Source organism: Aotus nancymaae, unplaced genomic scaffold (assembly GCF_030222135.1).
Source record: "Aotus nancymaae isolate 86718 unplaced genomic scaffold, 86718_ANA_hifiasm-v0.15.2.pri h1tg000058l, whole genome shotgun sequence".
Classification (NCBI taxonomy): Eukaryota; Metazoa; Chordata; class Mammalia; order Primates; family Aotidae; genus Aotus; species Aotus nancymaae.
Window position 1 is genome coordinate 46,728,502 of NW_026988472.1, and position 21,190 is coordinate 46,749,691.

Here is a 21,190-nt window from a genome sequence, read left to right on the forward strand (position 1 = left end):
AATTGGTAGTAGTTATATCAATCATTATTATATAATAATAGGTTTAAGAGTGTTTTTCTTCTGTAATTTCTATTGTTTGCAAATAATTTTTAAAAGATAAAAAATAGGCAGAACAGCCAGCATGTATTCATCCAAACTCAGAATTTTGAGGGGCTTTAGTGATCCTTCCACCTCAGCCTCCCAAGTAGCTGAGACTACAGGTGCCTACCACCCCTGGCTAAGTTCTGTATTTTTTTGTAGAGACGGGATCTGACTATGTTGCTCGGGCTAGTCTTGAGCTCCTGGGCTCAAGCAAGCCTCCTGCCTTAGTCTCCCAAAGTGCTGGGATTATAGGCATGAGCCATCATGCCTACATGCCCAGCCTCCAGAATTTTTTAATTTTAATTTTCATTTCATAAATTTTTTTAAAGAGATAGGGTCTTGCTCTGTTGCCCGGGCTGGAGTGCAGTGGTACAATCATAGTTCATTGCAGCCTTGAACTTCTGAGCTCAAGGGATCCTCCCACCTCAGTCTCCAGAATAGCTAGAGACTCATACTATAGGTATGAGACACTGCGCCTGGCTATTTAAAAACAAAATTCATTAAGGGGTGATTATTCATAATACCATCAGATAAATTAATGTTTTTCAGTATTCAAAAGATACTCACAGTTTTCTCTAAAATATGAGCCCCCTCATACATTTAAATTATAGTTTAATTTTACAAAATTGAAATACACATGCTTAGCGCAGTAATTGCCGTATGGTAGATCCACATGAAGACTTTGTTTAATTGAACTCTTTGAAGTCACATTTACTGCATAAAATTGCCATCTGGTGGTATATCTGCTATTATGGAGCATTAGTAAATACCATTATGAGAGTTAATTGTTTAACTGAGATTACTATCTATCCTGTGATTTCTTTTATCCCTAGCACTGAGTTTTAAATATACTGGGTTGAGACTATAGGCATTTTATTCATGCTGTTTTGTTTTCTATTCTTCCATTATTTTAGATGCCCTGATGATCTAAATAACTGTCTTCTCCCCAACACTTTCCTGGCTCTACCAAAATTTAAAATGACACATTAGAGTTTGTCTGAAGGCCTTTATGTTGTCAATGTGCATATTCTCCTGTCCAAATCCATGTGATGTCAAATCTTCCACGCACAAGGGCATCTCACTCTTAAGTAAATGGTCTTTCTAAAGCTTCCACCCAATGTGGCTTCTTTCTTCTGGAATTTTCCTACGTCAGAAGATGCTTTTAATGATCAATTACACCATTCTGCTTTTATTCACTGAGAAGAAGCAAGAAATTTCAAAACATTGCTTATTTGTTGTCCTAATATGTTGGAAATGGTTCATTATTTTAAACAATGAACCACAAAAGTGTTTGGCTTTCTTTTGATAATCAGAAATAAGATTCTTAATACTAACATTGGAAATTCTCCATCACTCCTACAGAGCACCTAAATTATTTGAATATTCCATCTGTTTACTCATACTGAAATATAAGTGTATTAGTTAACTTTCACACTGCTAACAAAGACATACCTAAAACTGGGAACAAAAAGGGATTTAATTGGACTTACAGTTCCATATGGCTGGGGAGGCCTCGGAATCACAGCAGGAGGCAAAAGGCACTTATTACATGGTGGCGGCAAGAGAAAAATGAGGACAAAGCAAAAGTAGAAACCCCTGATAAACCCATCAGATCTCATGAGACTTATTCACTATCATGAGAATAGCACAGGAAAGACCCGCCCCCATGATTCAATTGCTTCCCACTGGGTCCCTCCCATAACACATGGGAATTCTGGGAGATACAATTCAAGTGGAGAATTGGGTAGGGACACAGCCAAACTATATCATTTTGCCACTGGCCCCTCCAAATCTTGTGTCCTCATATTTCAAAACCAATCATGGCTTCCCAATGGTCCCCCAAAGTCTTAACTCATTTCAGCTTTAACTCAAAAGTCAACAGTCCAAAATCTCATCTGAGACAAGGCAAGTCCCTTCCACCTATGAGCCGTAAAATCAAAAGCAAGCTAGTTACTTCTTAGATACAATGGGGGTACAGGCATTGGATAAATACAGCCATTCTAAGTGGGAGAAATTGACCAAAACAAAGGGGTTATAGGGCCCATGCAAATCCAGAATACAATGGGCCAGTCAAATTTTAAAGCTCCAAAATGATCTCTTTTGACTCCAGGTCTCACATCCAGGTCAATCTGATGCAAGAGGTGGTTTCTCATGGTCTTGGGTAGCTCCTCCCCTGTGGCTTTGCAGGGTACTGCCTCTTTCTTGGTTGCTTTCACAGGCTGGCATTGTCTGTGGCTTTTCCAGGCACACAGCGCAAACTGCCAGTGGATCTACCATTCTGGGGTCTAGAGGATGGTGGCCCTCTTCTCACAGCTCCTCTAGGCAGTACCCCAGTAGGGGCTCTGTGTGGGGGCTCTGACCCCACATTTCCCTTTCTCACTGCTCTAGCAGAGGTTCTCCATGAAGGCCTTGCCTCTGCAGCAAACTTTTGCCTGGGCATTCAGGTGTTTCTATATATCTTCTGAAATCTATGCGGAGGTCCCCAAACCTCAATTCTTGACTTCTGTGCACCTGCAGGCTCAACGCCACATGGAAGCTGTCAAGGCTGGGGCTTGCACCCTCTGAAGCCACAGCCCAAGCTCTACATTAACCCCTTTCATCCATGGCTGGAGCGGCTGGGACACAGGACACCAAATTCCCAGGCTGCACACAGCATGAGGACCCTGGGCCTGGCCCACAAAACCACTGTCTTTTCCTGGGCTTCCAGGTCTGTGATGGGAGGGGCTGCTGTAAAGGTCTCTGACATGGCCTGGGGACATTTTCCCCATGGCTTTGGAGATTAACATTAGGTTCCTTGTTACTTATGCAAATTCCTGCAGCTGGCTTGAATTTCTCCTCAAAACATGGGTTTTTCATTTCTACTGCATCATCAGAAATTTTCTGAACTGTTATGCTCAGTTTCCCTTTTAAAATGGAATACTTTTAACAGCACCCAAGTTACCCTTTGAATGCTTTACTGCTTAGAAATTTCTTCTGCCAGATACCCTAAATCATCTCTCTCAATTTCAAAGTTCAACAAATCACTAGGGCAGGGGGAAAGTGCTGCTAGTCTCTTTGCTAAAACACAACAAAAGTCACCTTTGCTCTAGTTCCCAACTTCCTTATCTCCATCTGAGACCACCTCATCCTGGACCTTATTGTTCATATCACTATCAGCATTTTTTCCAAAGCCATTCAACAAATGTCTAGGAGGTTCCAAACTTTTCTATATTTTCCTATCTTCTTCTGAGCCCTCCAAATTGTTCCCACCTCTGCCTGTTACTAAGTTCCAAAGTCGCTTCCACATTTTCATGTATCTTTTCAGCAACACCCCACTTCTGGTATCAATTTACTGTATTAGTTCATTTTCATGCTGCTGATAAAGACATTCCCTAAATTGAGAACAAAAAGAGGTTTGATTGGACTTACAGTTCCACATGGCTGAGGAGGCCTCAGAATCATGGCAGGAAGCAAAAGACACTTCTTACATGGTGGCAGCAAGAGAAAAATGAGGACAAAGCAAAAGTCAAAACCCCTGATAAATCCGTCAGATCTTGTGAGACTTATTCACTATCATGAGAATAGTACAGGAAAGACCAGCCCCCGTGATTCAATTACTTCCTCTGGGGTCTTTCCCACAACATGTGGCAATTCTGGGAGATAAAATTCAAGTTGAGATTTGGGTCGTGACACAGCCAAACCATATCAATAAGCCTTTTGCAAAAAGAAAGGTGCTTCAGAATGCACATATACACACACAACCACAGAGAAATATGATTAGGTATTTTCAAAGACACAATACGCAAGGAATTAATTGTAACTCATATTATCATTTTATTTGGTTAAAATCTCATTTTGCTTTACCAGTTAATCAGACTCCTACAGAAAATGACTTGTGTTTGATACTTGAAAGGAAAGAAAACCAAAAATATTGTCAATAGGCTACATCAGATAATTTCAAAAGTATAACTCACCAACTATCTGAATAATGTCACGGTAAGAGGGAAAAATATTTATGGTGGCTCACTCCTCGCATCATAAATTTCATAGGAACGAAGAAATTCATTTCATAAACATCAGAGAATACTGATGAAATTTTCTAAGGTAGGAGCTGTCAATTCTGGTGCCATTAGGGAATTTCAAATGTAATAAAAACATGAAAAGCACAACTCCTGAAAGGGTGGATGGTCATATATTTCTCCCTTCCCATTAGAATCTAAAATTATACCAAAATAATTAAATAGAAGAAACTGGTATTCTAACAGCAATTATCTAAGTGTCATTAGGGGTGGGAAAGGTTTCAGTCAGCCTTGTTGTTCCTTCTCAGCTTGTTAGGAGATCTACAAGCCTCCATTCTCTCTGTTAAGTACGTAGAGTATGTAAGACTCGATGGTCAAAGTCAAGGCTGAGAAAGAAGCCATAGAAAAGAGAAATTTTGAGTCATGACAACTTCACCACTGATGAAACCATGACCTGAAGATCACCTGATGAAGACTGCTTTGCTCATTTTAAACTGCAAGTAAATAAATATATTGGCAGTCCTCCCACAGTATAGCTTATGGGAAAATGTGAGTTGAAAAAAGAAAGATACTATTAGACTAGAGGGAAGGAAAATATTGTCAGCATTAACCTCAACCCAGTTATAACACAGGTTATGTCTACAATCAAAATGAAAATAAATGCAACAAAGGAACACTTATTCTCATTCTCTGTGGTCTTAGTGTATGAGGGGCCAGGGTTTCCTGCTGGGCAGAAGGCTGTAGTAAACCAGAATAACCTAATCTTTGGGTCAAGTGCTCTGTAGAAGGTGATTTAGCTCATGAAAAGAACTGATGTGCAAAAGCAAGGAAAGATTTGCTGTGATAAAGTTTCCTGTAGGTAGTTTTAGATAAGCAGCCATTTAAATGGGAGGAAAGGCAAACAAACAGGTAAATAATTCACACTAGTTAAGTCTGGCGCATTTTGGGGGAAGGCAATAAAATACAATATTGATGCCTTTATAAAGAAATAATTCAGCTTTTACATGGTTTAGCCGAGTTGCTGAAAAAACCTATGACAATATTGCATTGACCTTCTTCAGTTACCTAGAAAAGCAGCTTGAATCACTACTAAAAGAGACATGCTCATAAATTCTCTCTGAACTATAATTCCCAGATAATCACATAATACATAATTTCTAGAATTCTAGATGCTTACTCTTATTTTTCTCTTAGCAATGACTGTCTTCTGTTCCTTCTACAGGTTCTGATATTTTCTTATGGTTTCAAGGTAGACTGTGTTTTTATTTTTTGCTTCCAAGTTTTAGAAGTTCTACTGAGAGCTTTGTGTCTAGTTAAATGTCTTCTCACAGAAATCAAATCCACAGGCTTTTTCTCCTCTGTTAAAATTTGCCAGGAGAAAACCACCTCTAGCTGAGGGATGTAAGCCAGAAACAAGAGCACTCCCTGGTGGACATACATGGTGATACCACCTAAATAGAAACACGGATGTTTTCTCTCTAGGCTGTCAAGAAGAGGTGATTAGAAGATGGACCACATAGGTTATCATTCAAACCAGAAAGCTTTTGAGAGTGAATGAAGGTTTTGAAAATAATGACACCAGGAAGACAAGTGTAAACCAAGGCTGTCTGCAATGTAAAAGCATTTTAGGTATCAAACTTAGAAATAGTGAATCTATCCCTAGGTAACCAAAGTAAAGCAAGAAAAATAATTTGCTAACTTGTGGAGGGAAAAGTAGAGACCCACAGAGTTGGCAAATAATATTATCATCCTCTCCTCTCTTCATTCTATCTGCACTCAGAGAAAGAAGCACGTTACTGATTAGAAGGATCTGATCTCTGAGAGTTTCCAAAAGTAACTGGCTCAGTAATAATTTCCAAAATGTAAGAACTTAATTTCTACACAAATGTGTTAATGATTCAAATAGCACATTAAGATGTATCCTTGATTTTACTTTTTATTTAAAGCCTAGAATGTAAAGAGACGTTCACGTTTTTAGCCAGTTTATGTTGTAGCAATAGATTATTAATAGGTATCTATTTTAAGAGCTTGGTTGCAGAATATATTTCAATCAATGCTGCCAATAGCAGAATGACCTAAATAGGTAAGTTTAAGACTGCAGATGTTTACAAAATAAATGAAATCATCAGGTTCTGAGTATAGCACTGGCAGTAACTAATACTATCTTGGCTTAGATAAAAATATTACATAATAAAACAAAATAAATGGAAATAATCTTGCATGAGTGCCAGTACTTCAGATTTATGGGGTCATCGATACAAATTGCAATTTCTAATGGATTGTCGAAGATGTGTCTGAAGACTTTCATTTCCAGTTGTGTACACTTTATTATTGGAAGGGCTAGAAAATAAAGTCTTAAAGTGCAAAAATGGGGACATAAACAAACCTTTGGAAAATGGATCTTGTGTACGGATTCATTAAAATAACTGTACATCTTTCAACTGAATTGTTATTAATGTTTAATTATATAAGTTGCAAAACTTCATTTTTTTTTTAGATAAATGTCCTGAGACTGTCAATGGTAAATATAGATATGTCAACTACCAGGTACATACACTGTTGGGGTGGGGGGATGGAGAATTTAAATAAATATAGAAATCAAATCAAAGTATGGCTTCTGGTACTACAATACCATTATTATACCATTCTTTTATAGAAATGTGTAAAATATACATATTTTACAGATGAGGTGACCTGGGCATACAGAAATTATGGTCCAAACTAGGACCAGAACCCTTTAGACCCTAGTAGGCTGCCTGAAACCAGCTCTAAATTTCCAATTGCCTTAGATCATCAGTTCTAATGCAGTGGGATAGACTCACAGCTGTGTTCATACCAATTTCACCCTAATTATGTTTCCATGAAATTACACTGCATGGATTTTATTGCAATCAAGGGACGCCCACTGTCTCTTTAATGGAAACCTGGGGAAAGACCCAGCTTAGTGGATCTCCATTGAGGTTGATTATGCACCACCCCTTCCCAAGGGACACTTTCCAGTCTCTGGAGACATTTTTAGTTGATACAACCAGAAAGGTGAGGCGTGAGGAGTGCTACTGGCATGTGGTATGTAGAAGGCACGGGTGTTACTAAACCTCCTGCAATGCACAGGAATTATCCAGATTCAAATGTCAGTAACATTGAGATTGAGAAATACTGTCCTAGACATTAGCACTGTGTTTCCAAGTGATTTCTTAGGATAGAATCTGCCATTTGACAATTAAACCAACCGAATTTATGTTAACGCCTATGGGCTGTAAAATCAGAAAGCTTTATAATTATTTTTTTGATTGTGGAAATGTACTGCATCTAGAGCTCGATGTTCCCTATTCAGAGGGTTGCAGGGTCTTTATAAGGTGTTTGTGGAACAAGAAGAGAAGGAATAAATTCTGAGAGGCTCTGCTAAGAAGAAATGACTAGCCTTTCATTCTTTTTCATACCCAAACTTACCTGCAATGAATTCATTCTTGTAGAATCCCTTCCCCTTGAGTGTGGATGCTTCCAACCAATAGACAATGAAAAGGTTGCTGAGATGCTATTCTCATTATTATAGTACATAATATAAGACTTTATCTTAGAAGATTAGAATGAGAAATTATCCTGCTGGCCTTCAAGAAGTGAGCTATCATGTTGTGAACTGCCTGTGGAGTAAGCCACATTTCTTGAAACCATGGGAAGCATCTAGGACCTGAAGACACTCACCATCTGACAGCCAGTAAGAAACCAAGGACTTTGGTTCTACAAAGGAGATGACTTCCGCCAATAACCTGAGGGAACTTGAAGGAAGATCTTTCTCCAGTCTGGCTCCAGTTGACACTGTAGCCCTGACTGATAGCAGCATTGCAGGCTTGTGAGGTCTTGAGCAGAGGACCTAGTTAAGCTGTGCTCAAACCCATGACCCACAGAAACTGTGAGATAATGTGTGTTGCTTCAAGCCATTAAATTTGCAGTAATTTGTTATACAGCAACAGTGAATGAACACCCCATGGAGGAGCAGTGATTGTAGCACTAAAGGAAAAGTGTAGAGCCATGTAATACTCTTCTTTATTAGCTGGACTTCCTAGCTGAGAGAAAAAGAAGTCTGCAGGTGATTCTTGGGGTTAGGAACAGCATAAAATGGTATCTAGAGGCCAACTGGCAGCAGTGCATCAGAGAGAGCTATGCATAGAAAATTCCACATGGTGTCATCAAACAGAAGTCTGGAAAGCCACCAGATTTTAATCCTACCCATTTTCTTTGCAAAGTGGCCAGATCAGCCCTAAGTGGGTGAAAATATGAGAGATGCTCTTCCATGAGAAATGCCATGCCTTGGTCTGACACATGATACCCCTGATGCAAGAGTTTCATCAGTCGGGGAAGGAAATTTCAAGAATGTGGATTTCTCTGTTTCCAGCTGCAAAGCCCCAAACTCCCTTCCTTGTGCCCTTAGGAACTGAGGGACTGAATACAGTCTAATAGCAGTAATGCCCAGCCCTCAATCTAGGGTTTCAAGAGAAAGATTCAAATAGAGTTCAGATAAAATAAAAAAGATTCTGTCATCGCTACTTACTGGGAAGACAAACAGAACACTCCCAATTCAAAGTACACAAAACAGAACACAAATGTGGGGTCTAAACAAAAACACTTGTAACTGGAAACAATAAATTTGTGATGGAGGAGGCAGATGAGGTAAATAACCAGAGGAAGATTTATTCAAGTACACAAAAGAACATTTGACTCAAACTCTGATAGAAATATAGAGAAACATAAGCTCTGTAAAATCATGAGAAAAATGAATTAATAAAAAAAAACAGAATCAGAGAAAAAGGGTGTTGTCAGAGCTGAGGAAATAATTTGAGAAGAAAAATGCAACATTGTGCCACTAAAAGAAGTGGAGGCAGGGATAGTGTTTGGAAATTGTGTTAAAATAACACAAACTTGAGGTTATATGAGCTTATCGAGTCTGGAGGCATTCATGATGAACAAGGCTGAGTGCAGATTTAGGAGAGAGAGGAGAATGCAGAAAAAGGTCTGTTTGGAGGAGGAGAGAATAAAAATAGAGCTGTTTTGTGGAATTTGAGCAAGGAATTCCTAGAAGCAAAAGCAGTTAGCATCAAGGGCTAAGGAAAGGTCATCGATGCATACATAGACAAAGTGGGAGAAAACCTGCTCTCTGTGGAGGAAGGGAAATCAGAGGGCCTTCAATTGTGTGGATTTTTGAGGGTCCTCAAAGGGAAATCAGAATTTGCCAGATCAAAATGGGAATAGCAGGTATTTATTTGATCATCTGTAGTTTTCAGCTAGGACTCTTAAGCAGCTAAGAGGTATTCTTTCCCACCCACCCTTGCTTCTGACAAACAGACTTTGATTTAAAGGTATCTTTTAGAGTCTTTAGGTAAGATTTCTGTCTCAAGACGCTAGGCTGTCTTGTAAACCTTGGCAACAGGTCAGGGTATTTTCTCTCTCTCTCTCTCTCTCTCTCTCTCTCTCTCCTCCTCACGTTTTGCTAGGGTTTAAGCTGCAGCTGATGCCTTCATCAGAATTATCCTATCTAAGGACTAGTAACTTGCCATTTGGAAACACCAGTTGGTGCTACTCTATAGAAGGTAGAGGAGTCAGTGAAGATATAACTCTACCTTAGGAACCAAATGCTTTATTTATGCATTTGATATGCTGCAGCCACTTTCCAGTAGAACTGAGAAATGTCTTCATTCTCTACGCCAAGTGTCTATTCCTCATTCATGGTAGGGAAGAAAGCAATGGAAAACATTCCTTATGGCTATGTTTCAAAACGAATACAACAAAAACAAATACAACAGTCTCAAAAAGAATTCATAGAATAATTTTCTGAGGTGTTTATTATGAAGCAAAGGCCAGAATCAGGGGTTAAAACATTCCTAAAACAGGGGAGGGAGAGGAGAGGATTTGTGAAGTGAGGAATGTCTTATTTTGTAATTTCGCATTCAACCTCCCAATGCTCTTTGTAATCAAGACCCATGGGAACCTCAGTTCAGTCCAGGCAAACTAATTCAGCAACCACTGTGGTCATTGGTTGTCTTGCCGCTAATTTGCTATGATAAATAAAGTCTGGAAAGTGACTTGCTGCTCCACAATTACCATTTAGTTCTGGCCAAGACAGCTAACTTTCCCACAACGCTAGTTGGCTGGCAATGAGGAGACACGGGGCACCTGTTGCAGCTGTCATGCTCGCTGCAGTACTGCAGACAAGGTTGTGAGGACCAGACCACAATTTGCACCTGGTTATAAGGTCCGCAGAATTATCTATTCATTTGTTTTATCTTTGCTCAAATGCATGTGTTAAATGAATATACTTTTATTATTTTTTAATGCAGTCTTTTCTTCTCATTAGCTTTTCTCCTAAGAGTCATTTTAGGTTTACAGCAAAAATTGAGCAAAAGGTACAGAGGTTTTCTATATACCACCCCACCACACACATACCCTCCCCCATTATCAACAGCCTTCACCAGAGTGGTACATTTGTTACAACTGATGAACCTATGTTGATACAACACTATCACCCAAAGCCCATAATTTACATAAGGGTTCGCCCCATATACATTAGATGGGTTCAGACAAATGTATAATAACAAGTATCCACCATTATAATGTATAGAGTAGTTTCACAGCCCTAAAAATTCTCTGTGCTCCACCTTTTCACCCCTCCCTCCTTCTAATAATTATTTGTAATACTCCAAATAAACGTGACAGGCATTATAGCATCTTAGTACAATTAGATAAAAGCTCAACTATTGGAGACAGACCTGGTTAAATTCATGGCTCTGATGACCAGTAGCTGTGTTTCCTTAGGCAAATATCTTAAACTGACTAAGCCTTTGTTTCCTTGACTTTGGAAAACAATGAGGATAAAATGAATGAAGGATAAAATGAAGAGACAACTATTTATTGTACCTGCCTTAAAACGTTGAGAGGATTAGATGCCATACTTTAAGTACAATGTTTGACAGACTGGTTGGTATAAGTAGTTTATAAATATTATTAATATTCTTATTGTTATTTGCTTATAGATTTAATTGCTTATATTGATTATGAGATTGAGATTGAGTTTAAAAGAAGACCACCAGCACTTTCAACATATCTTCCTAACCTGGCTAATTTAGCCAGTAGTAGGGTCTATGAAGAAAGAATGACTTTACATTTGGGTGTGTATGGCAGCAGTGAGGAGTGATTTGGAAGGGAGGCAATGAAAAATTTAAGAGTAAAGCCCAACAGCAGACTCCTACCATAGCACTTGTCCCACTGCACTGTAATTATGTTTCTTTATTTATCTTCTAGACCATGAACTCATGGAGGTCAGGAACTTATTTTGTTTTCCTCTCCTAATTTCTTGACAATGGCATGGCAGATGGATGGAATGGGAAGAAAAGATAACTTTGATGAAGGGCTACCATCAAGTCTCCATTTCAAAATCACATCTAATAGTAACATTCCTGTTGACCTTCCCTTTTATGAAATCCCAAGTCACTAATATAGGACATATCTTTGGAGGCATAGCCACCATTTGTTCAACTCCTCAGCACTGCTAGAACTATATTTTCTGTGTAGCGGAAAGGGCTTCACCATCCCCACATGGGAGTCATCATTACCATCAACATCATCACCACTACCACCACAACTATGAAACTGACAAAGACATAAAATCTAGAGATGGCTAAACACTTCCATTTCCATCTCTCTAAGTTGTAACATCCACTGCAATGTGGAGTCTCCCTCCCTGGGTCCTCATGTAGACTTTTTACTATGAACATCTGCATCTTGTTCAGACCCTGTAATCCAGGCCCCTCAGTGAACGGTGCTTCTCTCCTTTCCTTCTAGGGCTCAGCGTAGAGGTCTTGGAACCGTCATTCCCTTAAGTTGCCTGGTGGCATTCAGAATAACCTTGACCCAAGAGAAGGAGAAAATCTGTTTAGATCTATTTTTGTTTCAAACTTCTTTCTTCTCTCCACTCTGTGGTCCTGAGTTGTATCATTATTCTTTCCTTTTAGGAAGGAAGAAAATTCCCTCCAGAGTTCTCTTACAAGTGTCTTTGGTTTCTTCTCATATCTCCCCATCACCATTCCTGTTCTATTTTCAGAACCCTCTAGGTAGCAACCTATGAGTTGTTCTGCTGCAGCCTGTGCCTTCCCAAATTCGAGTAGCACTGCTAGTAGAGATGTCCCAATGTTGTTCCTCTGCAGAATTCCCTATGCTTTGATCTTTAGCCAGCTCTCACATGTTTGATGAACACAGGCACATAAAAATAATAATTTCTTATCTAAAAGATGAAAGGCAGAGCAAAGAGAGGCATGGGCTGCTCCATTTAATGCCCAGGCCGTGGGCTGTGTCCACGTCACATCCATTGTCAGTCACTGAGATCAAGGGTGCCTAGGGATCAGATCACTTAGTCCATGGTTTCCAACACGACCTAGCCAAGTAAATTGCCCTTTGCTGCCTGCAAGTTTGTGGCTCTTTAGCCTCTTTATGGTTGATTACGACCCTCTTCCCACACAAGCTACAAGATCCTTCTTCCCTTTACAAATACTGTACTTGTCTTTTGAAAGACCATAATTTAAAGCATTTGGGAAAGAATATCTCTGAACGTTGTTATAAGAATTATAGGATGAAAGAGATTATCTTAATTATGTCACTCAACATGGAACAAAATCCATGCAGAGCAAATGTATTTTCAATCTCTTGTCACTGGAGAAAAGCTAGCAAAACATGTAATACATTTTTGGAACACTTACACATTCTTATTGTCTCAAACTTAACTAATTGAATATAAAAAACATATGTCGAATCAATAATATGTTGTGTTGAAGGAATAATATCATTTATATCGAAATGGTAAAGCAGGTCTATCTGGCTTGATTTCAGGGAGTCAAGAAAATTACCTTTTCTTGCTGACTGATGCCTGAAATTTTATATCAGTCAATTACCTCTTTAGAATAAGACACTGATCTCTTTGTCTGGAAAGATCTCTAAGAAGGTATCAGGCATTTGCATCTAAGTGGGGACCTAGGAGAAGGATTTAATAAGACACACAAGAGAATGACATGGAAGAATGAAAGGAAGGAGCAACGCCAGGAGATGGGAGCTGGAGAGAAAACACCTGGGAAAAGTCAGAAGATAGGCTCAACTCCTTCTCAATTTTGGAGTGGAAGTTGTAGCAGTAGTGGTGATCTTTTAAATAGGTATCAATGTTTTTACAGCAAGTAACCTAATCTGTAAATTTCTTTTACAAAAAGCACAACCCATTCATAAAATACTGATGAATTTTGACATAAATTATTCCAGTATAAAAAACATGTCACAAACCTGAGACATATACAATGTAATATTTGTATTTGTCAAAAGATTAGTATCCACATTATATAAAAAGCCCTACAAATTTGTAAGAAAATTTGGCAAATGACCCAGTAGGAAACCTGAAAATACAGATAGGTAAATCAAAGAAGAGTGAAACCAAGGAGCTAATGAACATTTGGAATATTTTCCACTAAGTCTGAATTAATGGAAAGATAAAAGTGCTACTTTGTAGAAAAATATATTTTAAGACAAAAATGAGAGCTAGACATGGAGGTACACACCTTTAAACCTAGCTACAGGAAGGTCGAGACAGGAGGATCGCTTGGGCCCAGGAGTTCGAGCTAGCCTGGGCAACATAGCAAGATCCCCTCTCTAAAACAGAACAAAACACAAAACAAAACAATGTGACATGTTTTTACACACATCAGATTGGGCAGGAATAGAAAGATACATTATTACATTCATTTTGGAGAGTAACCTGGCTCTATCTAGTTTATGATGGAGTTGCACATTCCATTTGGTATAATGCCACTGCTAGGTATATGCCGTAAAAGAAGGGTTAGCAAATTATGGGCCATGGGAAAAATCAAGCCCATTGACTGGTTTTGTATGGCTTATGAGGTAGGAATTTTTTTTATAAAAACATTTTAAACAGCTGAGAAAAATAATCAAAAGAATAATAATGATGTGAAATTCAAATGTCAGCATCCATAAATACAGTTTCATGGGCACACGGCCCTGGCCACTAATTTATATTTTTTCCATGGTTGTTTTCATGTGATAACAGCAGGGTTCAATAGTTGTGACAGAGGCCATTTCAGCCTGAGAAGCTGAACGTATTTACTATTTGGCCTTTTACAGAAAAAGTTGGGGAAGCCCGGCCCTAGGGAAGCTCTCACATGTGTGTATGAGGAGTATGTGCAAGAGTGTTCACTGGAATTTTGTTTATATTAGAAGAAACTGGAAGCAATGTGAATGTCCATTAAGTGACTGAATAAATAAACTGTAGCACATTTGTACAATGAACTAGAATAGTTAAGAAAATAGACCTACATGTATCAACTTAGATAAACCTTTAACATTCAATGTTGAATGAGGAAGAAAAAGTATGTTGCAAAAGGATACAGTAGGAAACTACTTATACACATTCTGATAAATACCCTAAGTAATACTGTATATGTTGCATGGATATATATATAATAGAAGATAGAGAATTAAAAAATACACACCCTGAGGCCGAGGCGGGTGGATCACGAGGTCAAGAGATCGAGACCATCCTGGTCAACATGGTGAAACCCCGTCTCTACTAAAAATACAAAAAATTAGCTGGGCACGGTGGCGCGTGCCTGTAATCCCAGCTACGCAGGAGGCTGAGGCAGGAGAATTGCCTGAACCCAGGAGGCGGAGGTTGCGGTGAGCCGAGATCGCGCCATTGCACTCCAGCCTGGGTAACAAGAGCGAAACTCCGTCTGGGGGAAAAAAAAAAAAAAAAAAAAAAAAACACACCCTCAGGATGCCATTTATTTCTGCAGAAGAGTGGGATGGGATAGGGACCTTCATCTGCATCTATAACATTCTATTACTTTAAAAAGCAATACTTGCAACAAATGAAAAAGAAACTCAGTGGGTTTAATTGGGGTATATATGTGTTTATTGTGACATGCTCTATATCTTTGAAATGCATGAAATATTTTCATAATAAAATATTATTTTAGAATTACAAAACCACTCCAATAAGTTATTAATTCTATTTTCCATATTTTCAGCTGACTGCCACCTTTTCTGCAAATGCCCTTTGAATTATGTAATACTTGGGGAAAGAAATCAGACAGGAGGCTTGGCTAGTGTCAACCCTGAATTGTTGGATGCTAGGAAATGCACACAACCTGGCATGATTAATTACACAGTCCATAAAGCCATGTTAGTTGACTATACACCTAATTACAGTGAGCAACATAGGGTGCTGGTGACAAAACAATCGCTGTAACCCGAGACAAATGCTTTATGAATTTTGGAATGGAGATGGAAATGGGAACAAATTCAGTAGCAATATATTGCATGAGGAGTAAGGTATCTCCCAATCATTCCTCTCTTAATAAACAGTATGTATTTCCTGGACATGATGAATTAAAAACAGCTTCATTTCCAACAGCACCATCTGAAAAAGAAATAGAAATGTGCTGTTCCCAGCTATAAGTTGAGAGTGATTTGCTATGAGGCATGTTTAAACACCAATGAAGGGCCAGGTGTGGTGGCACATGTCTGTAGTCCCAGCTACTGAGGGGGCTAAGATGGGAGGATCCCTTGAGCCCAGGAATTCAAGGCTGTAGTGAGCTATGATTGCACCACTGTATATCAGCCTGACTGACAGAGCAAGACCCTGGCTCTAAATAAATAAATAAAATACAATAAAAATAGATACTAATGAGAATGATGTCAGATGTGGTAAACTTTAGACCATCTATCTAAATGTAGGGAAGTTTGAGGTTTCCTGGGGCCAGAAAGTATTCTTCAAAGTGCATTTCCTTGTATAATCATTCATTGCTGGGTCACATGCCTGCCTGGCCAGTTCCAGTCCTTCCTTTTGCTGGTAAGGGTAGAAGTGGAGCACAGGGAAAGTCTTCACCACTCTGTAAAAGTAGAGAAAGGGCAAGTAGCAGACATGGGTGGCTTGTCAGGCTGTAACAGCCTCACTAACAAGAAGGCAAGCAGGAGCAGAGATTACGCAGCAGTAGGGCAGGAGTCTTGGAGTCACGCAACCTGGTTTTCATTATCAGCATTACAACTTGCTTTCTGTGCATGCAACTCTGAGTAAGCTCCTTCTCCTTGTTTCCTTGTTCTCTCCGAGGCTGAATTAATGAAATTGTAAGCTAATAAGAGTAAGCATCTATCTCACAGGATTGTTGAACATTTTAAAGAATAATTTCTGCAAAAAAATGGCTTATAAAGAAATAAATTCTGTAAAGATATTAGCTGTTCTACCAGATGCTTTGGTTTGTGTAACATGCAACTTAATGAGACCATTTCTGCTGATATGTGTATTATATGTCATGGTTCCTGTGATTTACAAAGGGGTGACAGGCACGGAGGGAGGGAGGTAGGAAAGGTGCAAGAGGGACATATAGGATGAAGGAGGAAGGAGGAGAAAGAGTGGGGTGGGAAGGGTGGCAAGCTAGGAATGATGAAGCCAAGTGGAGAAAGAGGAAAGGGAAGCCTGTCTACCACCCCAAAGGAACATCTTGACCAAGTCTGATCAGCACTCAGAGACCCATTCTATTAGCACTATTTATGGTTCTGGGCAAGTAATTCAACCACCTTATTATTGTTGTCTGCAACATGTGGATGATTTAACCTGTCTCTCATAAATCCTGTGAAGTAATTTTCTAAGACAAAAAGTTGACTCTTCAAAATAAGTTCAAAGGGCACACTCCCCCGAAAGATCTTAATGACAAAACCAGCCACTGAATTGCTGTGATGGAACCAAGTTGTTTGCAATGCAAATGTCCAGGAAGCTTGAAGGCTTGCACTTTAAATGATTTAGTTCAACTGGAGCTCATATTTGAAAAGACTGCTTTATTACATGGATAATATCAATTCCATAATATATATAGACTTTTGTCCCAAAGGGCCATCTTTCATATGAGATGATGCTGACACAGTCATTGGAACTATTTTTTCCCCAGTAGTGAGGAGGGCTCTGCAAGGCTCATGCACCCCAGACTTTATCTATATGGCTCACTTTAGTGGTGTGTTGAGTAGACAGAACTACATTAGGCTAGAGATTTCAACAATGGCCTCAGCATAACATTCTAACAAATGAGTTAAACAAACCAGATATAATAACTACCACTCAACTGGATAGTTGCATGTATATATGGGTTTTCTATGAAAATCCAGATTCTAAAAAATATTCTGTCCTCTTGTCCCTACTAAACCATGAAATCATCCAGAAATTTCTTTTTATTAAATTTTTGGATCAAAATCACATATCTTGAAACACCTCTCACATCAAGAAGTGGCATAAAAATCCTCGATTAGAACATATATATCTTTGTAAATTGTTTTGAACGCATGTGAGTTGTCCACTCACTACTTACAAGATCCAGCTTTCCACCTGCCTGCTGGACCCCATCCCTTCTCTTGGCTACTCAAGCTCATGACTTTAGTAACTGTCTCTCATCTCTGCATCCTCAATTTCCCCCTCTCTATGCAATGATTGCTAGCTGCATTCAATACCCTGTAATATCACAGATATCAAAAATTCAAAAGCCTTCCTTTGGTCCCACATTCCCTACTAGCTCCTGCTCAATTTCTTTGTTTACCTTTAGAAAGGTTTACCTATGCTCACTGACTCCTATCGCTGTCGACTGGTTCTCTTTGGACCTACTGCCATCAGGTCTTTTTTTCTCCATCATTCCACTGGACTACTCATTTGAGTTCACCAGTGAGACCGATGAGGTCAATTCCCATGATCCAGCCCATCTTTGTCATCTTATTTGCATATCTCATATGCTAATCTCTCCCTGCTCCTCAAAACACTTTATTCATGGACTTGGGGAACTCCTCTCCTGCTTCTCTTCCCCCTCATGGGTGAATCCCTCTCAGTCTTATTTCCTCTACCTCAAAACATTGGGGTACCCTGGGCCCAGGCCTCTTCCTTAGGTAAGCTCATCAAGCCTTCTGGATTGAGTCACTTTCCATCTCCAGCCTGGATCTCTTCTCAGAACTCCAGATTCGTATCCCATGCCTCACATCCAACTTGCCAGGACACCTATTCTCTCTGCTTCCAGCCTTACTACTTATAGGCTAATCTTCATGTAGCAGACAGGGTGATACTTTTAAACTATCAGACACACTGCCTCCTGAAGCTTCCCTTCATACTCACGGTAAAAGTCAAATCCCTAACCATGGCTCTAATGACCAGCCCAATGTACCTCTCTGACCTTGCTACCAGCAGTCTTCCCCTCATTTGCAAGGCTTACCTCCACAAGTATCTCTTTGTATGTCATTGAATCTGCGAAGCATCCTTCTGGCTCAAGGCCCTTGCTCTTGGCTAAGAAAGTGATGTTACTCAGTACCTCATTTTCTTCCAGTTCCACTCAAATGTCACCTTATTGGAGGGGCCTTCCCAGCCTCCCTTTATAAAAAACACCAACCCAACATTCTTCATTCTACATGCCCTTGATTTTTCTTCAAAACACAGATTACTGCTGGAGAGACCATATATTTATTAATATTTGTCTATTTGTTTATTGTTAGTGTATACCCTCCAGATGTAAGCACTTCAGGAGCAGAAACTTTATTTTTTCTTATAAAGTGCCTAGAATTTATTCTGACATAGGGTAGACGCTCAACAAATATTCATTAAACATTAAATTTGATACTTAATGGATATTTATATAGTGTTCTGCTTTAACACCATTAAATCCATTAATCAACTAATCAACAAGTAATTATTAATCTACTGTGTGATAAGAATTTTGATAAAAGTCAGGAATAAAACCAAAGAAAACTAAGCTCTAAGAGTTCACAGTTAAGGCAGAAAGTTAGAAAAATAAACAGCCTAGTTCCACAGTTTCATTTAAACATAGTCTGCCATAATGCATTCACAGACTTCAGCAGTGGGAAAGCAGGGGCAGGAAGGAGTTTGATGGTCAAAAGGTCACCACACAGATTAGCTGTCAATAGGTCTGTTGTGTTCCCCAAGTGATGCTTTCCTTCCTCCCTTTATAATTTTTCTGAAGAGTAAATATTTTTAAAAATCTGAGCTTGTTATTATAATCAGAAAAAGTAGATTTCATTTTGGAAAACAAAAATTGTCATTGCATTAGTTTCTTCTTGCTGCTATAGCAGATTATCACAAATTTAGTGGCTTAAAGAAATGTTAATTTATTTTCTTACACCCAGAAGTCCAAAATGGGTTTCACTGGGCCAAAGTCAAGGTGTCAGTGGCACTGTGATTCTTCTATAGTCTTTAGGAAAGAATCTATTTCATTGCATTTTCCAGCTTCTAGAGGCCACCCACGCTCCTTAGTTCATGGCCTCTTCCTTCATTAGCAAAGCCAGCAGCATAGCATCTTCAAATCACTCCCCTCTCCCTCTCTCACCTCTGTTTCCATCTTTCTCTGACACTGTTCCTCCTGCCTCCTTCTTATAAGGAACCTCGGGATAACATGGAGTCCAACCAGATGATCCAGGATAATCTATCCCCCTATCTCAAGATCCTTATCTTAATCATGTCTGCAAAGTCCCTGGCATATGAGGTAACATATTCATTGGTTTTGGGATTAGGACATGGACATCTCTGGTGGGCCATTACTCTGCCTATACAACAGTCAATTACTGTGCAAACTAGGGGAAACGATGTACTATGTAGAGTAATCAGATCAATAACTTGGGCATGCCAAAACAGTAACAGAACTTGAGAACAGACAAATTTTTTATATTAAAATTATCTCCACTTTGTGCTTGGCTTTCAGTGACCAAAAACAGGTGGGTGAGCACTGGCATCCCTGCTGGCCACAGGAATTTCTTGGACCTGGATATTGTCTGCAAGCCAGTGGAGGACAGGGGATCAAGGGTGTGGTGGCTATCTTCTGATCTTCTCATGTGAAAGATGTTCACTGTGCACTAAACCTGTCATGGAGTTCAGTGCTTCTTTAAAACTTGGGGACTGCTACTCTGTTTGTGTTTCATTTTGTTCTGTTTTTTAGGTATTTGGAATATAAACTATAGAAACTATAGTTTGAGTTTTACAAAAGGGGTTTCCCCCAAATGATGCCTACTATATAGTGTTCCTATAAAAAAAATACCATCCGGATTTTTTTAGAAAACCTATAATAAAACATGATTTGGGGATCTTAGGTGGTCTACAATATAGGAATTCCCTACATTTTACCGACTTTCAAATATCCCAAACATTTAAAAACCTAAATATTCCATAATTAAATTCTTCCTACCCCCATGAACATGCCCAAAGTAGTTATATTTGTTAAAGGACAAACAGCACTCAAGTTGTTTAAAGGGCAAAAATCAGAAAAGAAATAATGAACATCCCAACAAATATATTTGTTTAATTGATCCTTTCCATTGTTTCTGTGCACATTATGCTCACAAAAAGATGTATTCTTGGGAAGTTAAATTTCAAGAGTTTATCTCCAATCATGAAAGATTACAGAAAAGACAGTCTTAGAATTTGATTTGTTTCCTAGGTAACACCCCTTCAAATCTGATATTACTGCCACATCATTTTGCTCCTACACATGGATAAAGATCCTAAAACTACATAGTGTATATTTTGGGAACAGAAGATGACATGAATAGACATCCTAAAAGAAGGATCTGTGGTGAGTATTATTTTTTGGAAGAAAATTTAATTTATTTGAGTTAATAAAAATAGCAGGAGAAGCAAACAAAATTGGAAACTTGCTGAAACTTAATTCACTGCAGGGTATTTTTATCTAACAAGTTAATCTTGGACCCAAACCAAATGATTTCAGTTTCTGAAACACATGAAATATCTCATATTTAACCCAATGGCTGCAACATGATATATTTCCCAGAGGAAAAATAGAGTTAGATTTAAGTGCTTAAACAATAGTGGCTGATTTGTGAAACTTAATAATGAGTAAGACTAGAACTACAACATAAATGAGATTTATATAGACTGAAAAAATGAGTAATCTCACATAATTCCAAAGCACAAATTTGGATTACTAAACATATAAACATTAAAATTACTTTGATAAAAAGAGAGCTTTCCTTCAAGGTGTAAAAACCAAGGACAAACCATCAGGTGTGTCTAT

General features: G+C 38.8%; 1 protein-coding gene across 4 annotated transcripts in view; it reads right to left on the minus strand.

The window, feature by feature from the left end:
* FRMPD4 (FERM and PDZ domain containing 4) overlaps positions 1-21,190 on the minus strand; it is a 900,683-nt gene that overhangs the window by 640,219 nt on the left and 239,274 nt on the right. The gene's annotated exons all lie outside the window — the stretch shown is intronic.